Below are 22,068 nucleotides of genomic sequence, written 5' to 3' on the forward strand. Positions count from 1 at the left end.
ACTAGAAATACATTTTAGGTAATACTTGTTGAACATAGTTCATGAAATCCTGAGCTCACTAATAAAAACTATGACTGATAATTTTTTATAATTAGTTATAGCACAATAACTTCAGTTAATTTAATTTACTTACATTATTTTTTGAAAAAAATAGTTCTAAATTTGATCATAGCTCTATTACAGCTCTATTAATGCACACACCATGGCTGAGAGTTATAACAGGGACCAAGAAGTATGCTGGGATGGGAGAACACTGTTCTACTTCCTTCAGCTTGAGAATATCTTCAGGAAATAAAGCTAACCACAATTTTCATCCCGTAGCTTTTTTCCCTCTGTAGCCTACTGAATTTACATTTAAAATTCACTCCTGGCGGGTTTGGCTCAGTTATAGAGTGTAGGCCTGCTGACTGAAGGGTCTCAGGTTCGATTCCGGTCAAGGGCACATGCCCGGATTGTGGGCTCGATCCCCAGTAGGGGGTGTGCAGAAGGCAGCCGATCAATGATTCTCTCTCATCATTGATGTTTCTATCCCTCTCCCTCTCCCTTCCTCTCTGAAATCAAAAAATATATATTTTTTAAAAAGCATCCGCCCATGGATTGAAGGATCCCAGGTTCAATTCCAGTCAAGGGCACATGCAGGCTCAATCCCAGGACCCACTCAGGGCTCAGGGCTCAGGGCTCAGGGCTCATGCAGGAGGCAACCAATCGATGTGTCTCTCTCACATCGCTGTTTCTCTCTCTCCCCCACCCCTCTTCCCTTCCACTCTCTCTAAAAACCAATGGGAAAATATACTCAGGTGAGGATTAGCAAAAATAAAATAAAATTCACTCCCCTACACATCTAACTAATAACCTGCTGCAAGTATAGATGTAACTCTCAACAAAGGTCCAAATTACACACATAAAGCATCATGCAAAATAAATCTAAAATGTACTAGAGTTAAAATAATCATGTATTGTATTTTTAGCTTAGCAATTATACTCCCTGAAAAATGACGGGACCCTTAAGGAAATAAGGATCAGGCAACAGAAGAGACAGATTCTAACAATTTCATTCCGAAGTATGAAATACAAATCATACAACATCTTATAAATGCTCCATTCCCTCATCCTCCAAAATGGGAAAGAAAAAATAATAGTTCTTCCTTCACCTATGCAAAAATACTACGCAAAGCTATGCTCCACCTCCTTAGTCATCTTGGCTAAAACAAACTTGGTCATAAGATCTTACTTGCCCCACTTGAATAGGCATCCTCTTCAAACCTCTCCTTTTAGATTTTTCTTTTCTTCCTGAAAAGGACTGGCACAGACCCCAAGTAGAAAGCATTCAAGTCCTAGACTATTAACAAGTCTAGTCACTGTGCATGAGACAGCTGTGTACCAACATTACACAGCTAATACCCTTGCATTTGACATTCTAAAATTTAAACAGCATACCCGGGTGGCTCAGTTGGTTGGGGTGTTGTCCCATACACCAAAAGATTGCAGGTTCAATTCCCAGTCAGGGCACATCCTTGGTTGCGGTTTCAATCCCAGGTTGAGACGCATATAGGAGGCAACCAATTGATGTTTTTCACTCACATCAGTATTTTCCCTCGCCCTCTCTTTCTCTCTCTCTATCTCTCTCTTCCCCTCTCTCTCTCACATTTGCTCTCTCTCTCCCCCTCTCTAAAAAACAGTAAGAAAAATTTTTTAAATAGCATGAACATAAGAAGATAAAAGGATTCTACTCAATATTGTCTCTAGAGCCGCTATTGCTACAGAAGGTAAAAAGTAAAAAAAAGAAGAAGAAAAAAAAAAACGACTCTATGTTATTCTTATTCTCAAAACAAGATTTTTAAAAAGCACCAGCAAGGTGAGATTAAGGAAACTTGCCTTGTAATTCTGTTTCTACCACCAGCTTGCTTTGTGATTTCAGGCAAATCATTTGAAAGTGTGGTTCCTCGTGCCACCTATAAAGTATCTCTGAAAATGTCCAGAGCTATTTTAACTTTAAATTCATATTATTTCATTATTCTCTTCATTCAATAGGTACAAGGAAAAAAACCCACAATAAAGACAAAACAAAAAAAAACCTTACCCATTAAAGGTGATACTATCTTAATGTCCTATTTATTTAGCTGTATTGGGTAATAAGGCTTGAATTCATTCTTTCATTCATTAATTATTGACAGACCATCTAACATGTGCTAGGCACTGAACGTACAACTAAGAACAAATATACAAAACTCCTGCCCTGCAAGAGTTTACATTTGAGTGAAGTTTACAGGTGTGTGTTTTTATGTCTAAACTACTTTGAATTAAAATATCTCAAAAATACAAGTCATAGTCTTCTTCTTAAATAAAAGATATTGCCCATGAAGTCAATATTGATGACTCAGAGCCATCCAAATGAACATCAAACTATGCCATCAAAGGGCGGTGCCCTCAGGAAAGCACAGGGACAACAGTATCAGCCCCTTTACTGAGTGGCCCCAAACAACAGCCTATTCCATTTGAATTCTCCTGTCTGCTACACAAAGTTTTCCTGTTTCTTCCAAACCGTCAGGCTGCTGGTAATTTTCCCTTTTGATCTTGGAGCTCTCCAGCTAGCTCACTTCTAACTTGTTACCACTGTGGTCAGAAGAATGAGAGCCACATTAGCTAAAACTGTGTTTAAAATACAAATAAATAATTCTGAGCAAGGCAGGAGGAACAACTTATCAGCATTTTAGCATTTGGATTTCAACAGTCTGGCTCTATCTACTCAAAGGTCTTTGCTCCCTTCCTTCCTGAGTTCTAGGTCAGAAGAGTTCACCTAGAAGTTTGCTGTACACAATATGGATGAAACAAACACCACCAACTACATAAGAGTATGAAGATTAAGAACTTCAAACCAGACACAAGCACAAGTTCAAGATTAGAAAAAGGAAATTCTTATTTCAATTCCATCTCATCTGAACAGAACCCAAATTCTCTTGGGGGGAAAAAAATGCGGCAAAGCTGTCTGCTTCTGATCAAGAAATAATTAGAACCATTTTTCTGTGCTATCATGGATTTAAAGACTTTACAGATAAATTGGCCAAAAAATAATCTATCTGCCACTCCTAAAAAACTTCAAAATTCCTTGTCAAAAGCTGGCTTACAAAAAACACACTTGTAGTTGGTGAGGGAAAGATAACAATGGTGAACTCTAAGAAAATAACCAAAGCAAGAGTTTAATCGTGTACTCAGGAAAGTTTCACTGAAGGACCTACCCAAGTAAGGAAAATGAAAGGAGAAATGTTCAGTCCTGCAACATACATTCACCTGGGATTTACTGAACGCTTGCTATGTCCTCAGCACTGCTCTAGGGACTGGCGATTTCTCTGCTCTCATAGATTGGGGAAAACAAAAATTAAACATGTAGACAAATTTTAAAATTGAGTGCTCTGAAACTGACAAGTGCTATGAAGAACACAAGGTGGAATATTAGGTTAGCGATTGGCTGGGATTAGCGGGGGATCCACTTTAGATAGAATGTTCATGAAGGTGATTTGGCAAAAATGTAATTGAGGAAGAGCCAGCCACCCAGAGATCTGAGAGAAGGGCCTTCCACAAGGAGGAAACAGGTGTGCAAACTTGGCTGCTATGGACACTGAAAGCCACTCTGGCTGCAGCCCAATGAATGAAAGGAATAACGGGTTACAGGAGAGGTCAGAGAGCAAGACAGGTGCTGAGTCACATATGACTTCTTCCTTGTAAGGCACTTATTCTGAAAAGACAGAGATATAAAATCAATGGATGGTCTTAATCAGTGCAATGATAAGGTGAAATTTGTAGGAAGGAAAAAAAAGGAGGGAAGGGAGGAAGAGAAAGAGGGAGATGGGGAGGGAGGATCATTCCTTAATACCTCTTAAGGTATTAAGAGTAAAAACAGTCATTTTTTACTTAAGAACACCACTAGCCATGTTCATAGCGAGTAGATGAAAGCAAAAAAAAAGGACATACCAAGGAGAGTTAACAAATCGCATGAGAAAATAGTCAAAATATAAACCACAATCAAAAACAGGATTCTATAATAGAAAAACAAATACCTCAGGATAATTTTGAATATAATATCTACTGAACTTACACACTTGAAAGACTGTTTTATCTTATTCGGCCTAACAAGCTGGTAGCAAAGAAGAGTAAGTGTCAACTGAGAGAGCCTCTCAAATGCCAACAGCAGAAGTCTTTTTTCTATTTCTGTTCCCCCTTGGCCTGGGGTTGTTTGCAAATGACTCCCCCCCCCCCCCAACTCATTATAGCTTGAACTGATTTTGGACTCATCTTGGAAAAGAACCCTGGGTCACATCTCAACAAGCTGTCGCTCCCAGAACATTCCCCACCAACCACAGGCTGAGAGCTAAAGAGCTGTGTGCAACTTACTGACCCACTGAGTATAGATTTAATAGACAAGAGAGACTGCAAATGATTAATTGCAGTTATTTATATTTATGGGTTTGGATCTTCAGTATGCCTGGCCTCTCCCCATTTTATTTCATAATTTTCCCCCTGTTGGAGACTGAAGAGCAAAAGTCAATTGCCTGAGTGTTGGCATCACACTGGAAACTAAAGGGCCATGCATTTCAATTCCAGCTCAAGAAACACTCTGGCTGAGCAGATGTAATTCACCAGACCCCAGTGGGCTAGGCTCACACTGTTGTCAGTCAAATCACATCGCTGATGGAAATCAGCAGAGCACGTTAGCAATTTCTACTCAACAGCCTCTCCTCAACCATAAATTTCAAGATAATGTTTAATGAAACCCAAAGTTAACCCAAGAAATTGAACCCATACAGTCTGTGTTCTTACCATGAGACACTGTTTTTACCATGAGGCACTCAGGAGGCAAGTGACTCACAAAATGAAATTTCTAATAGAACTCCTGCCAAAACTCCAGACTCCAATATCAATCCAGTGACCTTCAGGCCAGACCTCACCCAGTGCACTTATACCTACTTCCTGGGTCATTAGTTTGGCAGCTGCCAGCAGCATGGTTTTTTTCAGACTATATTTGATACTCCACCCTATCTAAGGCAATCTCGGCCTGCACAAAGCCAGACTTCTCTGGACTTCAGTCTCCTCTATAAAAGATTGAGATCATCAGTACTTTTGCTTTGTCATACCACTTCTACTAGTAGATCCCATAGCCCTGGCCTTTTGCTCTCCAGGGCCTCTGGCCATTGTTCCTGTTTTCCAAACTAACCACCAAAATGTTTGCCATCAGCATCTCTTATCCCACTCTGACTTGAAAAAGCAACAGTTGTAAACTGGTAATAATTATAATAAAGTGAAGGAAGAGCTACAAGTAAGCAGACAGCCTTAAGTAAGTTAGACATTCTAGAATGTCTTTATAGCTTAGAAATTAATTCATTCCGCATTAATTACACTCTGGATATAGATAAGATGATGGGCAAGTAGAAAATTAACTGTGAAGAGAACAAAAGTACATAAATCAGTATCTGTGTGTGTGTGTATTTCTTTTAAGTATATGTGCATACACACACACACCCATACACACATACATACACATGAAAGCTAGAAGGTTATACCCAAAATGTTTAAAACCCATTTCGTCTTTGAATGGTAGGGTTGTAAGTCATTTTTATTTTCTTCCTTGTGTGAATCCTTTCTTAAAATTTCTAAAGTGAGCATGAATTATTCTTGTAATAAAAACAAGTCCAGTGTGGTGACTGGGGGGTAGGGGGAAGGGGCGGGGAGAAGTGAAAAAGTAAAAATTCTCAAGAGCACCCTGCAGAGAGCTGGCATCTGACTAAATCCCATATCATCTGACCATTACTTGAGTGATCTTCCTGTTATACAACTTCTCTCATCTTCAATGAACTAAAGTAAAAGATCCATACAGAGAAAAGAAAAGAATCATTTGCCTTTATAATTTAAGAGGAATCTTGGAGAAAGAACTGGAAAGTGTCACAAAATTATCTACCGTATTCTGAAGAACAGTCTCTACACTAACTAGAATGAATTTGCCTTGAGCACCAACCCAATAACTATTTAAACCCAAGTTAAACTACATCTAAACTAATCTTGAAATGTTATTTTATATTACATCCAGTGAGGGGTTTAAAGTTTAACACAACATCAAAAATCCCAACATCTAATAAAATCAGTGACTGCAAAGCTGATGGAACTTACTAGAATTTGGTGTTCCCCAAGGTTAACTCTTCAGCCAACAACACAGCCGGGGGGGACCCATCCACTGTGCCAGGAAGTCCACCAATACAGAAAGGACAAGCCACCCTAGATGGGGCCAACATTCCTTCTGTCTCCCCACCTTGTGACAATTCAGTGCTCTCATGCAGGAACACAGCTACAGAACATTCTCTGCAGGAGGCACAGCTAGAGCACATTCTCGGCCGGAGGCAGTCAGTGTAGGGGCCATCAAAGACAGGCAGCCCTGGGTTGAATTCCAACTTAGCCACTTACTATCTCTGTGACTATGAGCTTTAGTCTTCTCATCCATAAAATCTCATCTATTTCACAAGTTATACTGAGAATTTGAGATCATATACCAAGGTGCAAAATGCACCTGCCATCAACAACTCCCATTACTGAGCACGTACAACGGGCTCCCACATTTGCATTGCTGAATTGGGGTGATAGAGAAAACTGGGGTCAGAGGAGAGAACAAAAACAGCTAATCTACACAGGGCATAACCCTGCTTTAGCTTACATGGAGCTTGTCTCAGACCAAGCAAAGGCACTTAAGACTCACAGGTTGGGATATAAATCCTATCACTTCCCTGAGAAAAAACAGTAGGCAGGCCTCTTCCGTCATTTCTCTAGCATCGCTCCCCAAAATAAACGTTCTCTCAAACAGAACGGATACTGTTATTTGTTCTAAAAAAAACAAACAAAACAAACAAAAGAAAAACTGTAAAGCCCAACATCTAACACAGATCTAAGTCCAGGCCACAGGTTACCTGTCACAGAGGTCAGAAGACAGCAGGCTCTCTCTCACCTGAGGTCCGGCGCTAACCACAGGGAGCCCAGCGCTGACGCGTCTTTCTTGTCTGTCCTGAGCAGTTCAGTTGATGGGTTTAAAACATTCCCCAGAAGAGGCTTGAGCAAAGGTTTCTGGCCTCAGTTAACCCAAGTCACTGGGACAACTTTGACCCACAAGAGTGTGTGTTTTTTTCCCCTCTATTCAGAATATTTCTTGGAATTTATTTTTAGTTCAAAGAAGGTGAGGAATTGCTTTCTGGCTCAGTCATAAACCCTGAACACCATTTACCATAAAGAACATACTAATGTAAAACGAAGATGTCAAGACAATCAGCTCTGACTTGATATTTTTAAACAAATCAAGATATTTCTTTAAATGTGTCCTTTATATTATAATATCTAGATGACAGATGTAAAAAACATATAACATGACTTTGGTTAACCTGTTAGCAAGAACTTGGGAACTAGAGTCAGAAACCCCATCTTAAGTGTCAAAATGGGTGTTGTCTGGTCACTCATTCAGTGCATGTCAACCTCTACCAAATAGTGTACTGTGTTCCCCAAACCACCTTTACCCATACCCACAGAATCCCTTCCATTTCCCACCACTCAACATACCCTTGCTCTCCCCTTAATAGCCATCATTCCCCATCCATCTGCACTAAGAAGTTACTCCTGCTACTTCATTTCACATGTGCCCTTTCCATTCTTCTCTTACTAGGTTCTTATTGCTGATGTCTGATTTACATGATCTCAATTCTTTGTTATATATAATTAACCAGTTCATGTAGGATCAAGAAACCCAAGATATGAAGAAAGCTAAAAGAAATTGGATATTTTAACCAAGGTTCCAAGAGGTTCCCCACAATAATCCAGCAATTGTAAGAAGGCACTGGAAACTGCCTGGTCATCATACGTAAACACCATGAGAAAACTGCATTTGTTTGATGTAGGGTGTGAAACTTAGAAAGCTAATTATTACAGGAAGTGAAAAACCTATACTGTAAAAAGTATAACATATTGGCGAAAGGAACTGAAGAGGACAGAAATACATGGAAAGAAATACTATGTCCATGGGCTGGGCAGCTTAATATCATTAAAATGTCCATACTACCCAAAGCAATCTCCATATTCAGGCAATCCCTACCAAAATACCAATGGCATTATTCTAAGAACTAGCATAAATAATCCTAAGATGTACCAGTTAATAATGCGGATTTTTTTCAATAGATGGAGTAACACATATGTTGATATATATGCAATTTGATATGTATGCTATTTTGTTGTATTGACAGCAAGCTTCAAAACTTCATATGTCAAATTTGATGAAGGTGTTAACATCATAGATATTTTTACGCTTAAAAATGTCAAATTTCGTGCCAAAAAAAGAGCATTTGTGGGAAGTTTTAATTCATTACTTTATTTTAAAGAAAAGTGCTGCTGAAAAGTTACTGTATACTTTGGGAAGCTTATGGTGAACATGCTCCATCTCAAGATACTTGTGAACGCTGGTTTAAATGCTTTAAAAGTGATGATTTCAATGTGAAAGACAAAGAGCATCCAGGTCAACCGAAAAAGTTTGAAGACCAACAATTACAAGCATTATTGGATGAAGATGCATGTCAAACTCAAAAACAACTTGCAGGAAGATTAAAGGTTGTTCAGCAAACAATTTCCCATCGTTTACAAGAAATGGGAAAGATTTTAAAGGAAGGAAAATGGGTGCTATAGCAACTGAATGAAAGACAAATGGAAAACCGAAAAGTCATCAGTAAAATGTTGTTTCAACAGCACAAAAGAAAACCTTTTTTTGCATCAAATTGTGACTGGCGATGAAAAGTGGATTTATTTTGAGAATCCCAAATGCACAGAATCATGGGTTGATCCAGGTCAACCATCAACATCGACTGCAAGGCCAACTCGCTTCGGAAAGGAGACAATGCTCTGCATTTTGTGGGATCAGGAAGGTGTGGTGTATTATGAGCTTCTAAAACCAGGTGAAAACTTTAATCCTGATTGCTACGGACAACAAATAATCATTTTGAACCATGCTTTGATCGTGAAATGACCAGAATGTGCCAGAAGACACGGCAAAATAATTTTGCTTCATGATAATGCACCATCACACACTTCAAAACCAGTTAAAGACACATTAAAAGATCTTGTCTGGGAAGTATTAACCCATCCACCGTATTCACCAGACCTTGCTCCTTCAGATTACCACTTGTTCAGATGATGGCACACACACTTTCTGAGCAGCACTTCAAAACATACGAAGAAGTGGAAAATTGGGGCTCGGAATGGTCTGCCTCAAAACAAGAAAAGTTCTATTGGGACGGTATCCACAAATTACCTAAAGATAGGGGAAATGTGTAGCTAGGGATGGAAGTTACTTTGAATAAAGCACTGTTGATGTTTCTCTTGAAATTATCATGTTTTCTTTGATTACAAAATCCGCCATTACTAACCGGTACACCTAGTATATGGAACCACAAAAGACTCTGAATAGCCAAAGCAATCTTGAGAAAGAAGAACAAAGTTGAAGGTAGCACACTCCCTGATTTAAAACTATATTACAAAGCTATAGTAATCAAAACAGTATGGTACTGGCACAAAAACAGACTCATAGATCAATGGAACAGAACAGAGAGCCCAAAAATAAACCTTTGCTTATTTGGTCAAGTACTCTATGACAAAGGAAGCAAGAACATACTCTTTAATAAGTGGTGTTGGAGAAACTGGTCAGATAAATGCAAAATAATTAAACTGGGCTATTCTATTCCACCATATCAAATATATATTCAAAATGGATCAAAGACATAAATGTAACACCTGAAACCACTTAATTCCTAGAAGACAAATCAGCAATAAACTCTTTAGCAGGGATCTTAGCAGTATCTTTTTGGATATGACTCCTCGGGCAAGAAAAATAAAAGCAAAATAAACATATAGGAATACATCAAACTAAAAAGCCTCTAGAAGCACAGAAAAGAAAACCATCAACAAAATGGAAATATTTGCAAATGGCATATCCGATTATGGCTTAGTGTCTAAAATATACAAGGAAATCATACAACTCAACATCAAAAAGCAAACAATCTGATTTTAAAATAGGCAGAGGACCTGAATAAACCATTTCTCCAAAAATATACAGATGACCAACAAGAATTGAAAAGATGCTCAACATCACTAATCACCAGGGAAATACAAATCAAAACCACAAAGAGATACTGCCTCACGCTAGTCAGAAGGGCTACTATGAAAAAGTCAACCAATAACAAGTGTTGGCAAGGATGTGAAGAAACAGGAGCCCTCATGACTATTCGTGGAATTGTAAATTGGTGCAGCCACAACGGAAAGCAGCAAAATGGATGGACCTAAAGGGTATTATGCTTAGTGAACTAAAAGTCAGGCAGAAAAAGAAAAAATATCATATGATTTACTAGTACCTTATATTTGGAATCTTCACGAGTGAAGAGAAATAGTGGTATAAAGTTCCAGTTATAAAATAAATAACTGGTTACCAGACTTAATATGGTGACCACATCACAAGATACATAAATGTCAAATCACTGTTGTAAACCTGAAACTAATATAATATTGTATGCCAATTATGTTTTAATGTAAAAATTTTTTTAAGTTCATGATTCCAATTCAGAATAAAACAATAACACTGTGAGCAAAACCACTATATAACTCAAGTAAATAACAGTCATCAGTAAAGAAAAATAACAGGATTAAGTACACCTCCTGTCCTAACTCATGGCCACTAATTTTCTTCTGCATTCATCTCCTCCTTTATCAGAAAATTTACCTCCACTGTTGAAGTAACAAAACAAAAAAAAGAATAAACAAAATATAATTTGTAAAGTCAAATATGTATTGAATTTTCATTTATTCAACAAATATTCATTGGGCACCTAGTGTGGCAGCCTGTGAGTAAACAAAGATGAATAATTCATAATTTCTGGCTTTAAGAAATTCATAGGTTAGAGAAGATTCTAAAACAAATACAAGAGATACAAATAAGGTTTGGAAAAGGGGCTAAGGGAGTAATTACCCCTGAGGGGAAAGGGAGATAGGAAACATCATCACAACAGGTTTGTAGAGAAAGCATTAGCTCAAATGTTGAAGGTTGACCAGGTGCAGGGTGAACATGAGCAAAGGCATGACAGCATGAATGAATATTTCATTTTCCAGAACAAGAGGGTGTGATATGCCTGGAGCACAGGAGGCTATGCAATAGTCATACGTGAGGAAGGAGGGGAGGAGACTGACCAGGCAGCAAGGCTACATCTCCGGAGATCTTATATGCCATTCAGAGGATGTTGGCCTTTGTCCAGTAGGCAATGAATTGGCAAGGAAGGCTTTTAGGTATATTTGCTGGTTACATACTGCGTTATAAGGACTGTGCTAGCCAGTCAGTTTATACCCATTATCTTACTCCTTACAACATTCCTTGTAGGATCAGACAGAATCACATTTGAATTTAAAAGACCATTCTCCCATTCCCAGTTCCTTGAAGCAGTGCTGGGAGATACACTGAAAGGACATGAGTCTGGGAGCAGGGAAATCAGGAGACTGGGTGCAAACATCTACCCATAAACTCCTAAGGACATATACTTAAGCCCATGACAGTGACAGTGGAGTGGAGAGCACAATAGTCTACCCATTTGGAGGGAAGACTTTTATGATCATTGCCTCCAGAAGCAGCACTCCTTAGTTCTGCCAAATAGGAGAAAGCACCTCCCCCAGGGATCACACCACCATCTTGGCTAGGAAGAGGCCCTTAGAGAATGTGGTCTCCTGACACTTGAGAGTGGTGCCCAAGGAGGCCTTTATTCTCCAATTGGCCCTTAGGCCATCAGGAGATGCCTAAGGCTATGGAAACTCAGGAGCCTTTTGCTCATCGTTGGCTACCAAGTCAAAAGGAGCTGCCACCAGGTCTTCACCCAGCTTCCTCCAAGATATCTCAGGACCAATTCCAGCATGCCTCACAATCCTCGTTACCTCAGTCTTCACCAGAAACTATCTGCCCCATTTCTTACCTTCTCAGCCCTCCCCCTGCCCCTTCTGTCATCTGAAACTCACTGTCTACCCTCTATAAACTCCATAATATTCTCTTCTCTGAATGTTCCTTCTACCAGGCAAAACCCAGAAATATGGAGAAAGCAAGGTTTAACCTGAATTTTAAGGCTAAAACTTACTAACACCGTTTTTCCAGTATTCCATCAAGGGGAGGCTGATTATACACTCAGATTTAAGCCTAGTGTTCAGTCAGTATAAATAGGGATGGCTGTACCAGTTGCTAAAATATCAAAATATCTATGAACCAGATGGTAAGTAGATCCTTGCCTGGGACGTTCCTATGATAAAGTGATTAAAGAGTTAATGCTTAGCTTCCCAAAAGATACCCAGGATCCTACTACAGACCAAAAGCTTGCTTCTGTGATTCCCATTCCACTTGAGTTGTAAATACTTTGAGTAACACTCCAGCTCCTATCCTAAAAATACCCCAGCCTGGAAATGAATTGTCTCTTTCACCTTCCAATTTCTCCTCTATCCTCTTTCAAAAATCATACCTGTTTTGAAGTTGATGTCACTAGACTTTACCACCCATTATCCCTTCTTGCTGTCATCGACTCATGTACTACTGTTTGCCCTCATTCACTGATGACAGGCACCCGGCTGTTTCCCTTTCCAAACTTTCCTTGTAGGATCAGACAGAATCACATTTCATTTCACTCTAGCCATCTTCTACATGTCCATGGAGCCTCCAGCTCCTAAACCATCTCACCTCTGATGATCTTCTCTTGGACCCAGTTTCAGTCACCCACGCTCATTCTTATAACCTCTGATTTGGCATCTTGATTACTTGCATGAGCTCTGAGACTTCAAGCATCCCACAATGTGAGCACCACTTTTTCTTTTTCCAGCTCATCTATTCTCCTATTTCTTTCTATTGCAGCATCTTCTTGGCAGTATCTGGCTTTCCAATCCATTAACCCTACAATTTCTTCCACTATTAGTTACACCCTCACTTTCATGTCTTCCAAGTTTAGAGTCAAGGTCCATCATTGTAACCTCTCCTTTGTAAGCACCGGTAAGTCCCTTAGTCCTCTCTTCCTGCTTCTCAATTACCTGGCTCACCCTCAAATTGCACCCAACCATTGGCCTGTTCCAAGCCTCTACCTACAAAGCTGAAGAAATGTCTGGAGGAAAACACACAACCACAACTAGCCTCAATTTAAATTCATGGCTGCAAATCTATAATGGGCACTTCCTGGAGATGTTTCCAAATAGCTATTGCAAATCTTTTTCCCCAAACCTGTTTCACTCCTCCCCACCCCAATATTCTCACACTTCCTTGGGAAAGAAGAAGCAATCAGGTAAGAGCTCCATTTTCCCACAACCCAAACCATGACCTTTCAGCTTCTACCCATTGTCTCTGCAATCCTTTTTTCTTTTTTTTTTAATATATTTTTATTGATTTCAGAGAGGAAGGAAGTGGGAGAGAGAGATAGAAACACCAATGATGAGAGAGAATCTTCTATCGGCTGCCTCCAGCACGCCCCCAAATGGGGATCAATTCTGCAACCTGGGCATGTACCCTGACCGAAAACAAACCATGACCTCCTGGTCAACACTCAACCACTGAGCCATACCGGGTGGGCTCTGCAGTCCTTTTTACTATGACTGAACTGTCCCTAGTCCTAGTAACCTCTTCATTTGTACCCTAGATCTCACTTCCTGGCCCTTTAGGAATTATACTCCAACATCTACCCATCACTCTTTCCTGTCTTCATTAGTTTTTCCTTGCTCCTTAATCATTCTATCATTTCTTCTCTACTTAAGCTCACTCTATTACTCTCTGGTTCCTAAAAATACCCTCTCTTAACCAATATCTTCTTCCAAGAATTTTCCCATTTCTCTGATTCTCTTCACAGCAAAATTTATTTAAGTTGTTTGTAAGCACTACTTACACAACTCAATCCAATAACCTTTCATCCCAGCTTCTACTTAAACTGTATGTCAGACTGTCAAAATCACAAATGGCCTCATTTCACCAAATGCAATAACTACAACTGACACATCTCCTTTTAAAAATATTTGAACTCAACTTGAGGGATACCACACTCCTGATTTCCTTCCTATCCCACTGGCAACTCCTCCTTCTCTTCTAAACAATTCAGTGTTCCTAACGGCCCCAGTCTCTACATATACATTCTCAATGGGTAATTCCATCCAGTATCAAATACAACCTACAGCAAATTATTCCCAACTCTGTATCTTCAGCCAAAATGCCACTTAGAATCTCCAAATGCCATTTATCCAATTGTCTCCAAAGAAATATCTAATAAGTGCCTCAACCTCAACATAGCCCAAAACAGAATTTTATGCCTTCTGTCAAGCCTGCTTCTCTCCCAGTTCTCCCTTTCTCAGTTTATGGTCCAGTTCCTCAAGTAACAAATGTAAGCCTCTGTCTAGTTTCTTGTTTCCTCTCTCTATATAATTAATCTATCAGCAAGATCAGTCAGCTAACTCTATCTCAAAAACATATCCTAAATCCATTCACTTCTTTCCCATCTTTAACACAATGCTTGTCCATACAACTGTGATTTCTCAGTTGGGCAATTAAAATAGACTCAACTAAAATCCTGTTTCCTATCTTCCTTCCCTCACCTACCCTAATCCAGTCCACTTTTAGCAACCAGAACAGTCTTTGATAGCATGCATTCTGAATGGGGGCAGTAATACCCACAAGGGGGAAAAACTGGTTGGGGAAGGGGGGGATATTTTATATAACAATGATTTGTTGTTCTTCAAAGCTCAACTCTACCCAACAAAACCTTATTCCTTAATATTTAATTAATACTCTCTTGCTAGGGCAAAATTAATTTAAATTTTTAATTAATTTCCATTTAATTTTTCTTTTTAGAGAGACATGAGAAAAGAAGTTAAGAGGGACACTGTTTTATTTTTTTAAATATATTTTGTTGATTTTTTACAGAGAGGAAGGGAAAGGGATAGAGAGTTGGAAACATCGATGAGAGAGAAACATCAATCAGCTGCCTCCTACACACCTCCCACTGGGGATGTGCCCGCAACCAAGGTACATGCCCTTGAATGGAATCGAACTAGGGACCCTTCAGTCCACAGGCTGACATTCTATCCACTGAGCCAAACCGGTCAGGGCAGAGGGACACTTTTTTATAGCAAAACCACAGCATTTCATTTACTGGCACATAATCATCCAATGGCTTATATAACTGTTGAACAAAATCTAAGTACCTTAATCTGCCTTATAAAGCTCTATAGGATTGGCCGCCGGGACTGTAATTCTCCCTGCCTTCCACCCCTACCCCAAGCACGTGGCCATAATCAACAAGATCACACCCTACAACTACCCAGTGCCCCTCCGAGATGATGGGAACATGCCCCATGTGCCCAGCCATTCCCAGGGCCCACGGGCCCAAGCTTGGAGTGGCTGAATAAACTGTGAATACCTCCACTAACAGGGAGGAGGTATCCTTCCCTGTGGTCCCAATAAGAATGTGAAAACAGGAGAAGAAGAAAAAAAGCTCTTCTGGCCCTTGCCTACTTTTTAAAGATTCTCTTGTACATTGTGGTAGACTGAAAGATATCCACTCAAAAGATATCCACATCCTAAACCCTAGAACTTGTGAATGTTATATAACCAAAAATAAAAATAAAAAAGCCCTTTGCAAATGTGATTATACAAAGGATCTTGAGATGGAGAAATTATCCTAAATTTCCAAGATGGAAACCGAATGCAATCACACACATCATTATAAAAGGAGGCAAAGGGAGATTTGACACACACAGAAGAGAAGGCATTGTGACCACAGAGTCAGAGATTGCAATAATTAACCATAGCTAATAAGTGCTGGTAGGCACCAGCAGCTGGAAGAAGCAAGGAACAGATTGTTCCCTAGAGCCTAAGAAGAGAGTACAGACTTACAACACCTTGATTTTGGCCAGTGACCCTGATTTTGAAACTCTGGCCTCCTGAACTATGAGGGAATAAATGTCTGTCTGTTTTAAGCCACCAAGGTTAGATAATTTGTTACAGCAGCCACAGGAAACTAGTACAGACAGCTCTCACTCTCACTCACTAAGTTCCAGGTTTATTCACCTTCTTCTGCCCATCGGATTCACCAGGAATACAAGTAGGGTTTCGGTACCGACCATGTCCACTCCCTGGAATGCTCTTCTCATCTTTGCACAGCTAGCTCCTTCTGGTCACTTAGGAAACAGCTCAAATGTCAGCTCTTTGGACAGTCCTTCCCAAACCAACCAAATCCAAAATAATCCCATAGCTATCACCATCTCATAAGTCATTTCTTAATTTAATCATTATTACTTCTTCCCCGATGCCCAGAATGTAAACTCTACAAAAGCAGAGATCAGCCCAGCTGGTGTGTCTCAGTGGTTGAGTCGACCTATGAACCAGGAGGTCAGGGTTCGATTCCTGGTCATGGCACATGCCCGGGTTGTGGGCTCGATCACCAGTGGAGGGCATGCAGGAGGCAACCGATCGATGATTGATTCTCTGTCATTGATGGTTCTCTCTTTCTCTCCCTCTCCCTTCCTCTCTGAAATCAATAAGAATATATATATTTTTAAAAGCAGAGATCATATCTGTTTTGTATATCACTATAATCTTAATTTGTAGGAAAATGTCTGGCACATAATTAGGTGATTGATAAACTTCACAAATGAATAGATGCCATAGGAGGGAGAAAACATGGTGGTGCTCTTCAATTATAGAGAAGAGACAATATTTAGAGAGCGGGAGAGATGGTGAGTCCTGTCTTGACTGTGGGACATCCAAGTAGAAATGTCCACTGAGTCTGAACTCAAGGAAGAGCTCCAGTTGGAGATGTTGACTTTGGAATCATTGAATGGGATATAGCAGATAAATTTGATGGTGCAGAGAGCATCTACAATGAGAAGACAGTAAATTGAGGAAGAGACCCTGGAAACTCCCATATCAAGGAGAAGAACCTTCAGAAATATCCTCAAGGAGCAGTCCAAATGAAGAACAAAGAATCATAGTAGCCTAGTGAAGTTCAATTTCACGAGGGAATGAGCAGCACCAGACATTCCAACTAATAAGGTCTCATTGCTTGCCAGTCAGGGGAACACCAGAAATCATAACAAGAACAAATTAATCTAAGGTAGAAGCCAAATTGCTAACAGCTGTAGAGTAAATGGGAGGGGAAGAAGTAAAAAAACAACATATAAAATATGCTTTCAGGAAGCATAGCTTGAAAGAAAGGAGGAAGTGAGCATGGAGCAAGAGGAGAGTGCAGGGTGGAGGAATAGTTCTGGTTTTCAGTCTGGTTTGTTTTGTAATGGGAGAATCTTGAACATTCTTATAAATATTTAAAATGCAGGTGAACCTGGAGAAATCATGGAGTAAGCTATCTGAGGGGATGAGAAGTATTGAGGAAAGCATCAAGTTTGGATAACTCTACCTCAGTGTTGGTAGTGATTGATGGAGTTGGTGGGTTCAGATATGTAGATGTGGAAAGGAGAGTAAAATCTTGAAAGTTGACCTATCTGTGTTTTCTCAGTATAAGAGGATACAAGAACACTGTGAGGGGTATAGCTAACTCTTCACTAAAAGCCAATATTCTCTTCTTCCTGGGTCCAGCTAGACTACATTTGCCAATCTCCCTTTGCTAATAAGTGTGTCTGTGCACCTGACTTCGGGCCAATGGTATGTGAGTGGAATTGGTACATTTATTTTAAGACTAAGCATTTAGAAAGTAGATATGCTTCTCTTTCACTTTCACTAGTTGAAAATAGAGTGATTTTCAACCAATGGGCCACAAGAACTTTTTAAAAATGCAATGCCTGACTATCTAGTAGGGGCACTGACCTATTTTCCCTTAAGTTGTCAAATTTTAAAAAATGACAACAGCCAACACAACAATAGCCATCTGGTGTGAATGAATCAAAATTATACCTATTTTTTGTCAGATTGGCAAAATACATATTTTTCAGTGTGCCACAGAATTTTAGTAATTAGTTTATGTGTGCCATGAAATGAAAAAGGTTGAAAAATGTTGCCCTAAGGGGTGGCAGAGTAACAAAATGAAAAGTTCCAGAATGCCTGAATCACCCAGTGGAGGAAAGCCACTCACCAACCAAGCCATGATCTGTTGTGTTGTGCTTTTATCTATTTTCAGATCTTTCTGTTATGATAGTTTAGTCTGCTCTAACTGCTATCAATCGTCTTCTGATTTTAAAAAATGCACAGGTGGGGTAAAAGGCTCAAAGAAAATGCTGAAGATCCAGAAAAGCTATGGCAAGAAATGGGAAAAGGTGCCGTCTAGAAACAGGTGCAAGAAATGTGGCTGAAGAACATAAATTTGCATGTACTGCCAACATAATAGTGTTCATTTCTCCAATATCATCCATAAACCCAGGTGTAGAAGTGCAAAAAGCAGACTAATATCAAGTTGTAGGTTGTTTCCACATCCACTAAGACTAAAGAGGATTTTAACAATGTCATGGGTCCCTAGAAGTCAAATCAAAAGAATATCATGGGTGTTAAAGAGTCAAGTATTAGAAAGTGGAAGTGCTAAGCCCAGCCTGCATGGCTGAGTGGTTGAGCGTCAACCTATGAACCAGGAGGTCATAGTTCAATTCCCGGTCAGGGCACATGCCCAAGTTGTGGGCTAGATACCCAGTGTGGGGCGTGCAGGAGGCAGCCGATCAGTGATTCTCACTCATCATTGATGTTTCTATCTCGCTCTCCCTCTCCCTTTCTCTCTGAAATCCATAAAAATATTTTTTTTAAATGGAAGTGTTAAAAGTCAAAGTTCAATGAGTATAGCAATAGAATCCAAAGTAGCAAAGAGCAGGAAATGCATGACAGATATGTGAGTACAATTATATTTTGATTCTATTTCTGTAGTTTTCAAGGAAGTTTCTGTCATACCAGAAAATAACTATGTGGCTTTGAGTGACTCACTTAAGTTCTCTGGAACTGTTCCCTCAATGATGTGACAGGTTTCATTATTGATATGAAAAGATGTGCCCAAAGTGCTTAGCACAGGGCTTGGAATATGATGATTGCTCAATAAATGATACTTATTACTATTTATTATAAATAATAAAGAGTTAAATTAGCTCTCTAACCCCCTGAATCTATATTTTTTTAGATAAATATACCAGCTATTTAATGGTCAGGTAGGGTGAGGGAAAGGGGTTAATACTAGCAAATGTTATGAAAGAAATAAATAAAAATATACTTGTATGACAGAGCCTATTAACAAAAACCAGGAGGGAGATAAAGGAACACCGCATCTCCCAGATGTAAATGCTACATCTAGAGAGGCTGGGGGAAAAACAAAAAACAAAAAAAAAAACTCAAGGAAGTAAGAGAAGTTAGGGCAGAGTCCAGCAGTGAACAGAACCCACTGGCCAAGACTGTCTATCCCTTAGGCAGGACAAGAGCAATAAAACACTCCATACTTTTTTATGGGCTTTAAATTCCATGCAGTCCAGCCACCTCATTTAACAGAGGGAGAAAATGAAATTTTCAGAGACTGACCAAAGCCACACTTAAGTGGCTATGATGTGACTTTGGGGATGCATAGAAGTAAACACAGCTCCCCAAATACTCCTTCTATTATCTAGCCTACATAAATGGTCCCCAAGACTTTTGTCCCCTTAGAACCCAGAAACCTTTGAGAAGGTGACAAGTTAACTTTATCAATTGTACTGTTATGAATTCATTTTCTGAATTCTTTAAGAGGCTGGATTAAGTGGGCAGGTGGAGGAGAAGGGTTAAATGAGTGCAGAGAAAAGAGTCCTAAGAGCTCTGGCAAAGGTGGCTGAGCCCTCAGCGGATATCAAATGACCTCCTCAATTGTATATCCCTCCACTGATTTTCAGGGACTGTTTTTATAAATTTGGTTCAAATGCAGTTTTCCATCCCTCCTGCTAAATATACTTTATATGTTAAAACTGCCAAATGTGTAGGGAGAAAGGGGAGGCCTGAAAAAGACAAAGTATCCAGTTTAAATGACTATCTGAGTGCACCTGCCCGAGTGTTATCTGCTGTCTACTCACACCCAACCCATTTCTACCACTTATTTCTTGAGCAATTAAGTGATGAGTAAATTATGATGCAATCATTCACTCAACAACTATTTACTAGGTGTCCTCTGCATGCAAAACGTGGGTTGGGCATGTCAGGTCTACAAAATTGTGTAAGATCCAGCCTTTGTTCTGCACGATCTCCTGCAGGAGAGGAAATGATGCATTTTTAATTATCATGCACAGGAATAAGTAAGAGACTAAGAGTGTCATAAAAAGAGTAGTTGAAGTGTTTAGAAAATGTGCAGTATTCACTGCAACATTATTTACAATAGCCAAGATATGGAAGCAACCTAAGTGTCCATTGATAGATAAATGGATAAAGATGTGGTACATACTTACAATGGAATATTCTTCAACCATAATAAAGAATAAAATCTTGCCATTTTAACATAGATGGACATAATATTATACTAAGTGAAATAAGTTGGACAGAGAAAGCCAAATACTATATGATTTTACTTATATGTGAAATATAAAAAAAACAAAGTTCAACAATAAATATTTTTTAAAAATTAAAAAACAAATAAAGAAAACAAAACAAACAGACTCATAAAATCAGAGATGAAGCTAACGGTGGCCAGAGAAAAGGGGTTGTGGGGGATGGGTGGAAAGGTATACGGGAATACAGTCAGTAATACTATGATAAATGCACGGTGACAGATGATTACTAGACTTAGTGTGGTGCTTACACATGTGTCACATCATTATATTGTAAACCTAAAAATAATATGCCAATTATACTTAATTTAAAAAACAAACAAACAGAATTTAAGACAAAAAAATATATAGAAAATGTGCATAACATTTCTGACTGGGCTGTGAGGGAAAGCATCATGAAACTGGCAGCTAGTGGTCAGGATACTCAAGGACAGATAGGATTTCAATTGGTGAAGCAGGAGGAAGATCATTAGTATAGGGTGAGCAGTAAGAATAACACAGATTAAAGGGATGCCAAGTAATCCAATTTGGCTAATTCACAAGATAGATAAGGCAAGAAACTGAGGTGGAGGGATTGAACAAAAAAAAAAAGAGAGAGAGAGAAAGAACTCATGGACACAGACAACAGTGTGGTGATCGCGGTGGGGGTAGGGGGTTGGGGGGTGGAGTGTGGAGGTGGGAGAGGGTATAGGGGGGATAAATGGTGATGGGAAAAAATAATAAAATAAAATAAAATAAAATAAAATAAAATAAAATAAAATAAAATAAAATAAAGGGAAAAAAGATGAGAAAAGTCATAAATTCCACGACAAATATTTAGAACTTTATCCAACAGGACTGAGTGAGCCTCGGAAGGGTGGAACAGAGAGTGATATGATCAAAGCAGTTTTGATGTTACCACAATGAAACCAAACATCCTTTCTTTAGTCCACTTAAATAAGGAAAATGACTTTTGAGAACCTAATACTCTGAACTGCACTATTTTTACCACTTTGCAAATAAACATGCTTATTATGTTTTAGTGAAATAATAACAGCATAAAATCTTAACCAAAATTTTTCTTAAATGCTTCCCATGAACATACACTTTTGTTCCTATTGTATAACCAACTGGCCTTAGTGGTCATTGTTGGATATAAAGTAAGTAATAAAGCTTTCTCAGCTTGTGTCAATAAGTCACACTCAGAGGCTATCTCATTTGACAGTAGCAGCTTGTAGAAATCTCATTTTCAGGAAACAGACTCTCTGTTAGTTTATGGGGTTTCTTTTCTCCTCTATCTTATAGTATTTTACAGAAGAATATAGGCAGGTGATCAAATATGAGATTCCACAGAGGACATATCACTATTTTAAAAATACGAGGCTAAAAATAATCTAAATTAGATAGTAATTGTTCAAAAAAATACCCACACATTGCCCTAGCCCAGCGGTTCTCAACCTGTGGGTCGCCAACCTGTGGGTCGCGACCCCTTTGGGGGGTCAAACGACCCTTTCACAGCGGTCACCTAAGACCATCGGAAAA

General features: G+C 39.2%; 1 protein-coding gene across 6 annotated transcripts in view; it reads right to left on the reverse strand.

Annotated features, from left to right (window-relative positions):
- GPD2 (glycerol-3-phosphate dehydrogenase 2) overlaps positions 1-22,068 on the reverse strand; it is a 140,086-nt gene that overhangs the window by 112,532 nt on the left and 5,486 nt on the right. The window contains exon 1 of one of the 6 annotated variants that reach the window (XM_036320877.1): positions 16,127-16,147. The exons of the other annotated variants lie outside the window; for them this stretch is intronic. The gene's annotated coding sequence lies outside the window, so the exon portion shown is untranslated. Of the gene's footprint in view, positions 1-16,126; positions 16,148-22,068 lie in introns of those variants that run through there. 6 annotated transcript variants of the gene reach the window in all.

The sequence above is a fragment of the Myotis myotis genome, unplaced genomic scaffold (assembly GCF_014108235.1).
Source record: "Myotis myotis isolate mMyoMyo1 unplaced genomic scaffold, mMyoMyo1.p scaffold_m19_p_8, whole genome shotgun sequence".
Lineage (NCBI taxonomy): Eukaryota > Metazoa > Chordata > Mammalia > Chiroptera > Vespertilionidae > Myotis > Myotis myotis.